Below are 13,392 nucleotides of genomic sequence, written 5' to 3'. Positions count from 1 at the left end.
CAGTTGCGATATGGAAATCTCAGTGGAAAAACATGTAATTTGCAACTTTTAGCTACACCTTCCAACTACTCAACAGACGTCGCTCCGACTTAGACAATTCTGTCCTAGCGTGGTACCAACTTTCCACTAGCCTCAGAAGGCAGCCGCCTGTGCTTTCAGTCAAATATCGACGCTAGCCTACAGCTTGTCATGAAATTTCGATAAACGAATGACTACACAGAAACTGTGAACCGACGATCTCCTCTAATTGCCTGACGCACTCGCTGAATCAGATCATAGCTTCCCTTCCTATCCATCCGCATCATTAACCTCTGTACGTCCTGCTTTGAAGTTCCTGCATCATTGTCACACTTTGACATCACACATACAGTTACATGGGCTGCGCGAAACTGAGCGGACCCCTCAGTATGAAGGTATCTAATGACAGCACGCACTTCACACTTGGTGGGATATCAATGTTCCAGCCACCTTTACGTGCTCACTAGTAAGTAGACTGGGACAGTTCAGACTCCCTCTGCACTGTTGCCATACTTCCGATGTCATCTATGATGCCGCGCACTGCTGCCAGATTTGTGACAAAGACCAGTTGCCGTATGTATAAAAGAATGGGAAACTCAGATTTTGGTGGGAAATTCAAAAGTAGCCCTATTTAACTAATATGTGCTCCCTACTCCCAAGTTCTCACGCTGGAATTCAACACGGTTGACTAGGCATATTGGCCCAGCCTGCATTGTTGTCATATTTCCCCCTGAGACATAGGATGTTTCTTTCCCCTACAGGTCTAAGCCTGTGGTTCTGGAAGAAATGCAAGGTCAGCCCCTTCTCTCTTACATCAGTTCCAGGACAGAAGGTGTTCATTTGTCCTGCAGGTGCAATCATGTCTTACACAAAATATGCCAGTCTGCTGAGCTACGTAAGATGTTTTCCCCATCATTCACTCAGAGTTTTACTTGAATTCCTGTCTACTGCTCCTGCTAACTCAAAGTCCTTTAAACTAGGTTCTTGCTACTTGTGCTATGTTAAATATACAAACACCACACTGCAGATGGAATGGGCCTCCGCACATCTGACCCACACCACACAATGTGGGTGAGCAGGGCTGGACCGTTGACACTGAGATGACACCAGCTGCCGGACCCTGGGACATGCAGAAGTCACTCTGGCCACCAGTGGCTCAGACCCAGAGCTAGTGCCAAGTACATCTACATTCATACTCCGCAAGCCACCCAACGGTGTGTGGCGGAGGGCACTTTACGTGCCACTGTCATTGCCTCCCTTTACTGTTCCAGTCGCGTATGGTTCGCGGGAAGAACGACTGTCTGAAAGCCTCCGTGCGCGCTCGAATCTCTCTAATTTTACATTCGTGATCTCCTCGGGAGGTATAAGTAGGGGGAAGCAATATATTCGATACCTCATCCAGAAACGCACCCTCTCGAAACCTGGCGAGCAAGCTACACCGCGATGCAGAGCGCCTCTCTTGCAGAGTCTGCCACTTGACTTTGCTAAACATCTCCATAACGCTATCACGGTTACCAAATAACCCTGTGACGAAACGCTCCGCTCTGCTTTGGATCTTCTCTATCTCCTCCGTCAACCCGATCTGGTACGGATCCCACACTGATGAGCAATACTCAAGCATAGGTCGAACGAGTGTTTTGTAAGCCACCTCCTTTGTTGATGGACTACATTTTCCAAGGACTCTCCAAATAACTCTCAACATGGTACCCGCCTTACCAACAATTAATTTTATATGATCATTCCACTTCAAATCGTTCCTCACGCATACTCCCAGATATTTTACAGAAGTAACTGCTACCAGTGTTTGTTCTATCATAATCATACGATGAAGGATCCTTCTTTTTATGTATTCGCAATACATTACATTTGTCTATGTTAAGGGTCAATTGCCACTCCCTGTACCAAGTGCCTATCCGCTGCAGATCTTCCTGCATTTCGCTACAGTTTTCTAATGCTGCAACTTCTCTGTATACTACAGCATCATCAGCGAAAAGCCGCATGGAACTTCCGACACTATCTACTAGGTCATATATATATATATATATATATATATATATATATATATATATATATATATATATATATAGAGTGAAAAGCAATGGTCCCATAACACTCCCCTGTGGCACACCAGAGGTTACTTTAACGTTTTTAGACGTCTCTCCATTGATAACAACATGTTGTGTTCTGTTTGCTAAAAACTCCAATCCAGCCACACAGCTGGTCTGATATTCCGTAGGCTCTTGCTTTGTTTATCAGGCGACGGTGCGGAACTGTATCGAACGCCTTCCGGAAGTCAAGGAGAATAGCTTCTACCTGGGAGCCTGTATCTAATATTTTCTGGGTCTCATGAACAAATAAAGCGAGTTGGGTCTCACACGATCGCTGTTTCCGGAATCCATGTTGATTCCTACAGAGTAGATTCTGGGTTTCCAAAAACGACATGATACTCGAGCAAAAGACATCTAAAATTCTACAACAGATCGACGTCAGAGATATAGGTCTATAGTTTTGCGCATCTGCTCGACGACCCTTCTTGAAGACTGGGACTACCTGTGCTCTTTTCCAATCATTTGGAACCCTCCGTTCCTCTAGATACTTGCGGTACACGGCTGTTAGAAGGGGGGGCAAGTTCTTTCGCGTACTCTGTGTAGAATCGAATTGGTATCCCGTCAGGTCCAGTGGACTTTCCTCTGTTGAGTGATTCAAGTTGCTTTTCTATTCCTTGGACATTTATTTCGATGTCAGCCATTTTTTCGTTTGTGCGAGGATTTAGAGAAGGAACTGCAGTGCGGTCTTCCTCTGTGAAACAGCTTTGGAAAAAGGTGTTTAGTATTTCAGCTTTACGCGTGTCATCCTCTGTTTCAATGCCATCATCATCCCGGAGTGTCGGATATGCTGTTTTGAGCAACTTACTGATTGAACGTAAGACCAGAACTTCCTAGGACTTTGTCAAATCGGTACATAGAATTTTACTTTCGAATTCACTGAACGCTTCGCGCATAGCCCTCCTTACGCTAACTTTGACAGCGTTTAGCTTCTGTTTGTCTGAGAGATTTTGGCTGTGTTTAAACTTGGAGTGAAGCTCTCTTTGCTTTCGCAGTAGTTTCCTAACTTTGTTGTTGTACCACGGTGGGTTTTTCCCGTCCCTCACAGTTTTACTCGGCACGTACCTGTCTAAAACGCATTTCACGATTGCCTTAAACTTTTTCCATAAACACTCAACATTGTCAGTGTGTGCTATGCAGATGTGTGCCTACTGTAAAAAACTTTACGTAGATATATGTATTCCTCTACAATAAAAATTGAAGTGTAGCTGAATCTCGTACATGGTTGCAATCCAGATATACCTGGCTACTGTAAAAACTGGGCACTTTATGCAGATATGTGTATGTTGTATAGGGTTGGAGTCGACTGTTCATCCCTCTCAAAATCCCTGTGTAACACAGAACCAACATGTGTTTAAATAATATCATCCAGTTACCCTACGTTAAACTTATATAAGCTGTTTAAATATTTATGTTGTGTGTTGTAGGAGTTGATGTGTTTATTTACTTGCTTTAAACAAATGCAGGACATGCCCATGAGCAGTCCACATCTTACAGATGAGCAGGTTATATTCATCCCACACAGCTCCTTATCACACCACACATCACTCAGTGATCCACAACATATTTAGTCTCTCTCTCTCTCTCTCTCTCTCTCTCTCTCTCTCTCTCTCTCTCTTTGTACCTTCATGGAAGTGTTGGATCTACCACCAGTTGGAGTGCCACAGAATGTGTTTTGGAGTCTAGACAGATACGTGCCAAATTGTGTGTTACGAACCATGCATGCCAACTGTGTGGTATCTGTAGTGTAACCTGAGATACTCTCCATCACACTCAAAACCTGCATACTTTCATTGCAGAAATGTAAATGCATTTCTTCCCACCTTGTATCAAAATCATTCTGACAAATGCAACCACACCTATATCAAGCTGAATAGTGAGAGTACATTAAACTTCCCTTGCACAATTCTAACAAAAACTTAGGCTGCAGTCACAACTACACATTGAGCAGGAACCACTATTGTTAACCCCCAGTAACCAGCAGAGTAACTGTTTCACCAAACATGTTATTTCCACACACAGCAGCTGTAATGAAGGTAAAACATCACAGCAGTTTATACGTTTGCACAAAGTATGGTGTAAAAAACTTAGCCCTACAATGATGAACTGTTGTTAATGAAGGGTACATATCTTTCTTTCTGAAAGATTTGCAGAGTATACAGTATCTAGCAATACTATGAATTATTAATACAAATGACTCACAGTTTTTAATCCTATCAACAATCACAATACATTGTGACTAGCGTGTATGTGCCTCAACAGTCCGACCGTGTTAAAAACAGTCGAAGATGACGACGCATAATGGCAGACATGTCAAGCATAGCTCACATAGCTCTGTGAAATTTTTACCAATAATTATACCCAAACACATCATAACAGGAAAAACGTTTCTCTTCAGTGTAGATGCAGTATCAGTATAGTGAGTGGATATAGACACAAACTACAACAGATACAAAAATGTTAACATTACACCAGTTTATTGTTAATTACTTAAAAATTCATGTTTTGATGGCACAAACATCGACATGATCATCATCATTGTCACCATCATCACTGTTGTCAACCACAGCATTGAAGTCCCCACCTGCAAAAATACAGGTCACAAATGAGTACACACACACACACACACACACACACACACACACACACACACACACACACACACACACACACACACACACCTTTTCTGAAAAAATATTGTTGAACACTCACATCGTGATGACAAACCGAGCCATATGGCTACAGATGTAGGTGTTGGATTTCCACACATATACCTGAACTCCAGCAACATCTGTACAGATTCGTGAAGGTATGTACCGTCTATGCAACTAAATGAAGGCAGTTTGTTGCCATTCGGATTTAGCTTCATTTATTTGGGAAGCATCATCAGTGTCCTGAAATACATGTTTCTTTTTATACATACAATAAACGTATTATGTGATGGATATAATATGCTGATATATTACATTTTGTCATCGTTTTTCTTGCGTTTTAGGTTAGAAGCAACTTCTGTAGAGCAAGTTTCGTATTGTGAATGTATCGTTCGGCGTTACTTACGATTTCCAGCGCTGTTAACACGTGTGTGTTCCTGGAAATGTATTTGTTGGTTTTCATACTCTAGCTGGCCGATTTCTGATGTTTCATTCACATTTAGAAATATCGCATTTTTCACGTTCACTTCTACGGTTATGGGTGTGTGTGGGGTATATATATATATATATATATATATATGGGAAAACTTAAGCACCTTACAGACCAGTTACACACGGAAGACATACAAATTGTGGCGCTACAAGAAACTCGCTTCACTGATGAAAACACATTTGAATCAAACAAATTCAGAATATTTAAAGGAAAACCTGGAAAAATTGTAATGAAGAAATGCCCTCAGCTTGGCACAGCTTTTGCTGTAAACACAAAAATTCTGAACTCTGTCGAACATTTTTGGTCAACATCATCGAGAACATCTTTCCTCACTTTTCGATGTGCAAATAAAAAATACACATTAATCAATGTTCACGCTCCCACAAATGACAAAAATAATGCTAAAAATAGGGAAGAAACAGATGAATTCTGGGAAAACCTTAAGGATCATACATCAGAAATCCCAGAAAACAATGCAAAAATACTTCTAGGAGATTTTAACGCTCAGATTGGAAAAGAAATTCCGCGATATTGTCGGCAACTTTCCCGCACACAAACGAACCAACAAAAATGGAGAAAGGTTAATTATGCTCTGTAAGCAGTTTAAACTCAAGCTAATGTCAACACGTTTTAAACATCTTCCCAGAAAACAAAAAACCTGGGTATCTCCGATAAAGAGTATCGGAGAATTTCAAATAGATCACGTTGCCATCTCCTCCAAATGTGAAAAAGAAATATTGAACACACGTGTCCGAAAATCTCTAAACCTCGACTCCGATCACTATCTCACGAAAATAAAAACTAAACCGATCCCAAAAAACAAACAGAAAAGCAGAAACGGTGAATATAAAAACAGAAATAAAATAAATTTTGATCTTACAACCCTGAGAAATTACAACCTTAAGTCCAACTCTAACCTCAAGGATTTTCAGAAAAAACTAAAGACATTCTCCCCTTCACAAAACCTCCAAGAATTTCAGAACAACTTGTATGAGGCAACAGAAACAACCTTTCCAAAAAAGAGCAAACCGAGACACCTGTGGTAGGACAGCAACTGTAATGAAGTTCTGCATGAAAGACTTAAAGCCTGGAAAAAGTGGAACTCACATAAAACTGAAAACAACTTTGATGAATTTAAGCAAGCCAGAAAGAATGCCTCGAAAACTATTCGCAACACCAAGAGACAATATAAAAAACAACAACTGGACTCAATCGAAGAGAATTTCAAGAAGTGCAACACGGCAGCTTGGTACAAAACATTCAACCAGAAACTCTGAGGATACCAGTCCCCTTGCCTAAACCTTATGAGAAATAATAAGACTCTCGCCACCAACAATACTGAAAACTCTGAAATCCTGGCTGAATATTTTGAGACACTCCTAATCTGCCAAACACCCATCCAGACTCTCAGTTTTACGCAACCAGAAACATTACCAACACATTCAACACCTCCGACACGAGAGGAAATCAGAAACATAATCAAAAATCTCAAAAACAGGAAAGCATATGGAGAAGACACAATTACAGCAGAAATGCTCAAGTTTGGGGGAGAAACATCAGTAGAAGCACTACACAAAGAACTTGAACAAGTATGGGAAACAAAGAAAATCCCAAGTCACTGGAAAACTGCCCTAATTCACCCTTTGTTTAAAAAAGGTGACAAAAGGGATGTTAACAACTATCGTGGAATATCGCTTCTCCCAGTCCCATACAAAATTCTATCAAAAGCCCTGCTCAATCGTGTATCACCAATTATAGAGGGAAAACTTGGAGAATACCAAGCTGGCTTCAGACCAGGAAGATCCTGCGCCGAACAAATTTTTAACCTCAAAACAACAATGAACTATTTATCTACAAGCAGCAAGAAATATTTCATAACATTCATTGATTTCAAAAAAGCTTATGACTCAATCGATAGGGACACACTCATCAAAACACTTCGAGAATATGAAATAGATGAAACAACAATCACCATAATCAAAGAAACATTAACAAATACATCAAAAGTAAAATTCCAAGGAGAAATTTCACGGCATTTCGAGGTCAAAACCGGCGTCAGACAAGGAGATGCGCTGTCCCCGGTACTCTTCAACTGTGTTCTGGATAAAGTCATAGCAGAATGGAGAAAACTCACGCAAAAACATGGAGTTGAGAAAGTCCAAATTGGAGGGAAGTGCTACAAAGCCATTGAAACCAAACTGTTTTGCCTTCGCTGACGATCTCGCCTGTTTAGCTTACACACAAAAAGACACAATAAAACAAATAGAATTACTTAAAGAAACTGCTGAAAAAGCAGGCTTGCAAATTTCATTTGAAAAGACAGAAATCATTACAAATATCAAAAATCCACCAAAGAAAATAACTACGAAATACTGGAAAATACAGGTATCTAAACATTTTAAATATCTTGGTGAACTAATTCAGCGTGTGGCAAAAGGTCATCCAGCCTGCAGGGCTAGAATACAAAAACTAGAGATAGCAACTCACTACTGCAGACAAATGTATTTAAAAAAATGTATAGCCAAAAACATTAAACTCAGACACTACCAGACTGTCATTAGACCGCAGATACTATATGCATCAGAAACACTGGCAAATTTTACATACGCAGAACAGATAGCAAATCGTGAAAGAAGAATTGTGAGGACAATTCTTGGACACAGGAAAATAACATATGATCAAGGCAAGCCTGTATACAGACTAAAAAGCAACAAAGAAGTGTATACGAAGTGCAGCAAAATTACAGACGAAATTAGAAAAAGAAGATGCTCCTTTTATGCTCACATCATGAGGATGAACCCGAATAGGCTTACAAAACAAATATTTTCGTACATCGCAAATCTAAAAAATAAAAATTTATGGTTTATCAACACAGAAAGAGATCTAAAAGAAATGGACATACATCAGGAAACAATATTTAACAGAAACCTTTTTAGAAAAAAAAACTGAATTCATTCACGGGTTTCGGTGTGAAAATTAAGAAGACTTGTGGTCTGCAGTAAATACAAGAGATTACATTCTTTTGATTCACTTGCAGTACCATTCAGCAGTCATTATCAATATCATTTTCATTATAACAACTGCACTTCTTGAACACTCAGCAGTATCAAGTGACTCTATACTTGGCTATTAGAAATGTCACTTAATTTTAACTCTTAATTTTTAAAAAAACTAGCGAGGAATGGGGGTGGTGACTCTTGAATGAGAAGTATAATTGTAAAGGTTGATTCTGAAAAGGGTTTGTCTTTGTTTTGGTGTATTGTAAAACACACATACTGTATTTTAAAAATAATCTGATTTCCAAAATTGTTGAGGCTTTCGTGGCCACTTGTTGACAAACTGCCTATTGGCTTCTGTCTCGGGTTCTTCGGCCGACGTTCATCTAATGATTTTTCTGACAGAAGCCAATAGGCAATCTGATTTCCATCACACTTTATCCAGGCTTTGGACTGGCTAAAGAGCAAAAGTCATTTAGGTGTGTTTAAAATCAACTTATAAGCATCGTCAATATTTTTTTAATTTTTATTATTTATATAAGTTGCTACTTACATTTGAACACTATTGTCTCTATATACATCTTCTGATAAACTCAGTGAAGTTTCTGTACGTAGGATATGGCTTTCAGGAAAGCCTTGATATCACCATCCTCTTCGAAAGTTTTTTCTATTTTCCCAACCTTTCATCACGTTTCATGTGGACGTGTTTTTTCCGTTTACCTTCCATACTCAGTTCTGCCCCCATTAACGCGCACGCTGAATTTCCTGCTTCTCTTTTCAAACACCTAATAACGTCATTAATTTTCGGATTTGGTTTAGCAAGCATGTTATTAATTTTGTGGTGCCAACTTCGTACAGCGTTGGTTGTTCGGTGGCGCAGTCTGTAGCAACTTCAAAGGCTGATGGGGGTGTCTTCCTTTTCCAACCATCTATCTACGTAGTAGTCAAAAAATACAGAAAGTTTGGGGATATCCGGTGCATGTGAATGTATTTCCAGCCAACCATCGCATACATCTACAGGCCGTAGAAACGCCAGCGCAGCACACATGCTAACATGTCTCACTTCGTTTTCTTTGTATTCACGAGGAAGTCCTAGCTCTCTAACTTTTCTCCAGAGACACTTTTTCATATGGAAATAACATCCAATACAGCTTTAATTGCTGTAATCGCAACTGATTCGAAGTCTACGGTCACGTTTGCAGGTTTCCATTCTGGGAATTTTTTCCATCAAATTTCAGAAAAGACGGACGTACGTCTCTTTTCTTTTGTTTGGCAGTAGTGCAAAGGCAACTGGATAGATGTTTGTCTCAATATTTGTACTCCCAAAGTCGGCGTGAATGGTGTATATTTGCGAAAACTGTTTGCTGCGCACTCTAACGTACCATCTATAAAAAAAGTCTTGTTTACTCCTTAGAGCCTCTCTTCCTGCCCTTCCGCTAAAAACACTATTGTCCTCTCTCCTAGTTTGTCGTCGCTTAACAGAAAACTGCTGCCATCGTTCACAGCTAGTAAATCTGCCTTAAGTCAATGTCTTCTCTTGTCGGTGGATCTCTCTCATTTCCCTGTGATTTTGCCCGCTGGCAGTACAAAGCTCTCTTCGTTGTTTGCTGCTCTGGCGTTTCAGTGACAAAATCATAGCCTCGATTATGCAGGCAACCCAGCTCCTCTGAATATATTTTTGAAATAGACGTCTCTTCGTCTCTTGCCCTCTTCTTTGCGTGATCAAAGTCTTCCTTACTTCCAACCAAGCGACATCCAGAGGTCCACATTGATGCTCGAATGAAAAAAAGCACTGTCGACTCCGTTTTCAGCATTCCTCGGCATTGGTTTGCTCTCTGTCTTGAACAGCGCCACGTTACTGTTCCATCTTCTTTAGTTCTCTTCACTGTGTAAGAATAACCTCCGTAGTGGCAACATGGCTTACCGTGATTAGTTGTTGAAAAATCCATATCTGAACTAGTGTGTCGAAAATACACGAATCGTGCGATGTGAACTCTTCTACAGCCAAAGCGGCACTAAGGCTGTGTTTGTGTATCAGACAGTCGTCGGCTGTGCCTAGTACCAGCAGGGTGGGGAGGTGGGGGGGGGGGGGTGCAGGTCCCTGTGTCCTGTGTCCGAAGAGCGGGTAGTTTGGGGTAATCAGGACGGCCCAGGCGCGGGTAAGCCCGACACAAAGGGAGCACGTATTGGGCGCGAATCTCTCACATTTCTACATTTCTGGTTTGGCGCGAATCTCACTGGGCGCGATTTTCATAGATTCCTTTTCCATTGCAATTGCTCTTTGTATATGAAAGCTTTCTTTCTGTACAGATCTTTCTAATTCTGGCATTAATCCCTCTAGCAGCTTTCCACCAACAACATCGCAACCTGCAACATGCAAAATGATTATATCAAACCCTTATCCAGCTATTACAATCTCACAATAACATTGCATGGACACATCGACAACACCAGCAGCAGTCTAGATAATGATGTACACTACTGGCCATTAAAATTGCTACACCACGAAGATGACGTGCTACAGACGCGAAATTTAACCGACAAGAAGATGCTTTGCCGGCCTTGGTGGCCGTGCGGTTCTGGCGCTGCAGTCTGGAACCGCGGGACTGCTACGGTCGCAGGTTCGAATCCTGCCTCGGGCATGGGTGTGTGTGATGTCTTTAGGTTACTTAGGTTTAAGTAGTTCTAAGTTCTAGGGGACTTATGACCTAAGATGTTGAGTCCCATAGTGCTCAGAGCCATTTGAACCATTTTTGAAGATGCTGTGATATTCAAATGATTAGCTTTTCAGAGCATTCACACGAGGTTGATGACGGTGGCGACACCTACAGCGTGCTGAAATGAGGAAAGTTTACAACCGATTTCTCATACACAAACAGCAGTCGACCGGCGTTGCCTGGTGAAACGTTGTTGTAATGCCTCGTGTAAGCAGGAGAAATGCGTACCATCACGTTTCCGACTTTGGTAAAGGTCGGATCGTAGGCTATCGCGATTGCCGTTAATCGTATTGCGACATTGCTGCTCGCGTTGGTCGAGATCCAATGACTGTTAGCAGAATATGGAATCGGTGGGTTCAGGAGGGTAATACGGAAAGCCGTGCTGGATCCCAACGGCCTCGTATCACTAGCAGTCGAGATGACAGGCATCTTATCCGCATGACTGTAACGGATCGTGCAGCCACGTCTCGATCCCTGAGTCAACAGATGGGGACGTTTTCAAGACAACAACTATCTGCACGAACAGTTCGACGTCGTTTGCAGCAGAATGGACTATCAGCTCGGAGACCATGGCTGCGGTAACCCTTGAAGCTGCATCACAGAAAGGAGCGCCTGCGATGGTGGACTCGACGCCGAACCTGGGTGCACGAATGGCAACACGTCATTTTTTCGGATGAATCCAGGTTGTTTACAGCATAATGATAGTCGCATCCGTGTTTGGCGACATCGCTGTGAACGCACATTGGAAGCGTGTATTCGTCATCGCCATACAGGCGTTTCACCCGGCGTGATGGTATGGGGTGCCATTGGTTACACGTCTCTGTCACCTCTTGTTCGCATTGACGGCACTTTGAACAGTGGACGTTACATTTCAGATGTGTTACGACCCGTGACTACCCTTCATTCGATCCCTGCAAAACCCTACATTTCAGCAAGATAATGCACGACCGCATGTTGCAGGTCCTGTACGGGCCTTTCTGGATGCAGAAAATGTTTGACTGCTGCCCTGGCCAGCACATTCTCCAGATCTCTCACTAATTGAAGAAGCCTCGTCAATGGTGGCCGAGTAACTGGCTCGCCACAATACGCCAGTCACTACTCTTGATGAACTGTGGTATCGTGTTGAAACTGCATGGGCATCTGTACCTGTACACGCCATCAAAGCTCTGTTTGACTCAATGCCCAGGCGTATCTAGGCCGTCATTACGGTTCAAAATGAATACCCGTTTATCATGTGCATTTCTTCTTGGTGTAGCAATTTTAATGGCCAGTAGTGTATTAATATAGCAGAGTATGAATGTTTGCATTACACTTATTAATACACAGCATGTATCACAGAATATTTCATTCTACACTCAGTGATGTGTTTGGACATCCTAATCAGATGAGATGTTTATTATGTCACAATTGTCAGCAGCTATGTGGATAAATAAAAAATAATGATTAACACCTATGATACCAAATATATACACACAGCTTACTAAAAATACAAATATATTAAAGAAGTGGTGGTAGTAGCATAACGTTGTTCCCACATTTATTGTTATCCGATTACCACTCACCTGTTACATCAACTGATATACTACTGATCAACATGATGGCAGCAGCTATAGAGATAACAAAACAATAACTCGCCAAAATTCATGTGTTACTTCTTCATAAATATCGACAACTGTGCTGATAAATAAAATTACACTAAATAACTGCTGAGGAAACAAAACTTTGAAACCACCTACCACAGAGCTAGGAGAATGTCATATTCAGCAAGTAGCTAGGTAGGACAGCAGGGTTCATGCAGCCATAGAGACAGATGAGCGCCACCTCTCCCCCTATGTCTGGTGGTATGATCATGTAAGTTATGAGAATTAGTTTATCAGTGCCGGATCTCTCTTGTGATCTGGTTGTAACCAGTTCCTTATCTCAAGGTCACTGACAAACTCCCATTGTCAGGTCACACATTTGGGTGATCAAGGTCAACTCCCACTGACCACTTCCTGCAGAACCACTGGCACATGAATGTGGTACATTCCATAGCATCAACAGAAACCACCATCCTATCCATGCAACTCAGGCAAGTGGCCTAGTCCGTGACATAACTAGATACCAGTCACGTTGTATAAAATTGGTGGGGTAACATCTGGACCAGTAAGATTTGCACTCCCCATTATCCTTCATAGCTAGCTCAGCTCTGTAGGCCTCCATGTAAATATAAAAATGCACTATGTTTTCAGCTACCTACGTAGTTACAGCTACTTTTCGTTGTCACCCAGATACCCAACCAAAATATGCACGTAAATCTATGTAAATAGGTTTTTTAGGATTATGGTGGTTTAGCAAATAAGGAAATCTAGAAAACATTGTTGATATCTGTTTGGTATAGTTTTAATGACGTCCATTTTAAAGATAACATTC

At 41.4% G+C, this 13,392-nt stretch overlaps 1 long non-coding RNA gene across 1 annotated transcript; it reads right to left on the bottom strand.

The window, feature by feature from the left end:
* Positions 1–4,581: 4,581 nt before the first annotated feature.
* On the bottom strand, positions 4,582–10,318 carry LOC126248516 (uncharacterized). Its single transcript, XR_007545499.1, has 3 exons — positions 8,817–10,318; positions 4,805–5,017; positions 4,582–4,707 (listed from the first exon to the last, which is right to left on the bottom strand). It is a non-coding gene; the product is annotated as an uncharacterized LOC126248516 (long non-coding RNA).
* Between the last annotated feature and the right edge of the window lie 3,074 nt (positions 10,319–13,392).

Source organism: Schistocerca nitens, chromosome 3, assembly GCF_023898315.1.
Source record: "Schistocerca nitens isolate TAMUIC-IGC-003100 chromosome 3, iqSchNite1.1, whole genome shotgun sequence".
NCBI lineage: Eukaryota > Metazoa > Arthropoda > Insecta > Orthoptera > Acrididae > Schistocerca > Schistocerca nitens.
Note: the sequence above shows the minus strand (reverse complement) of the source record. Positions and strands in the feature narration are given on the sequence as shown.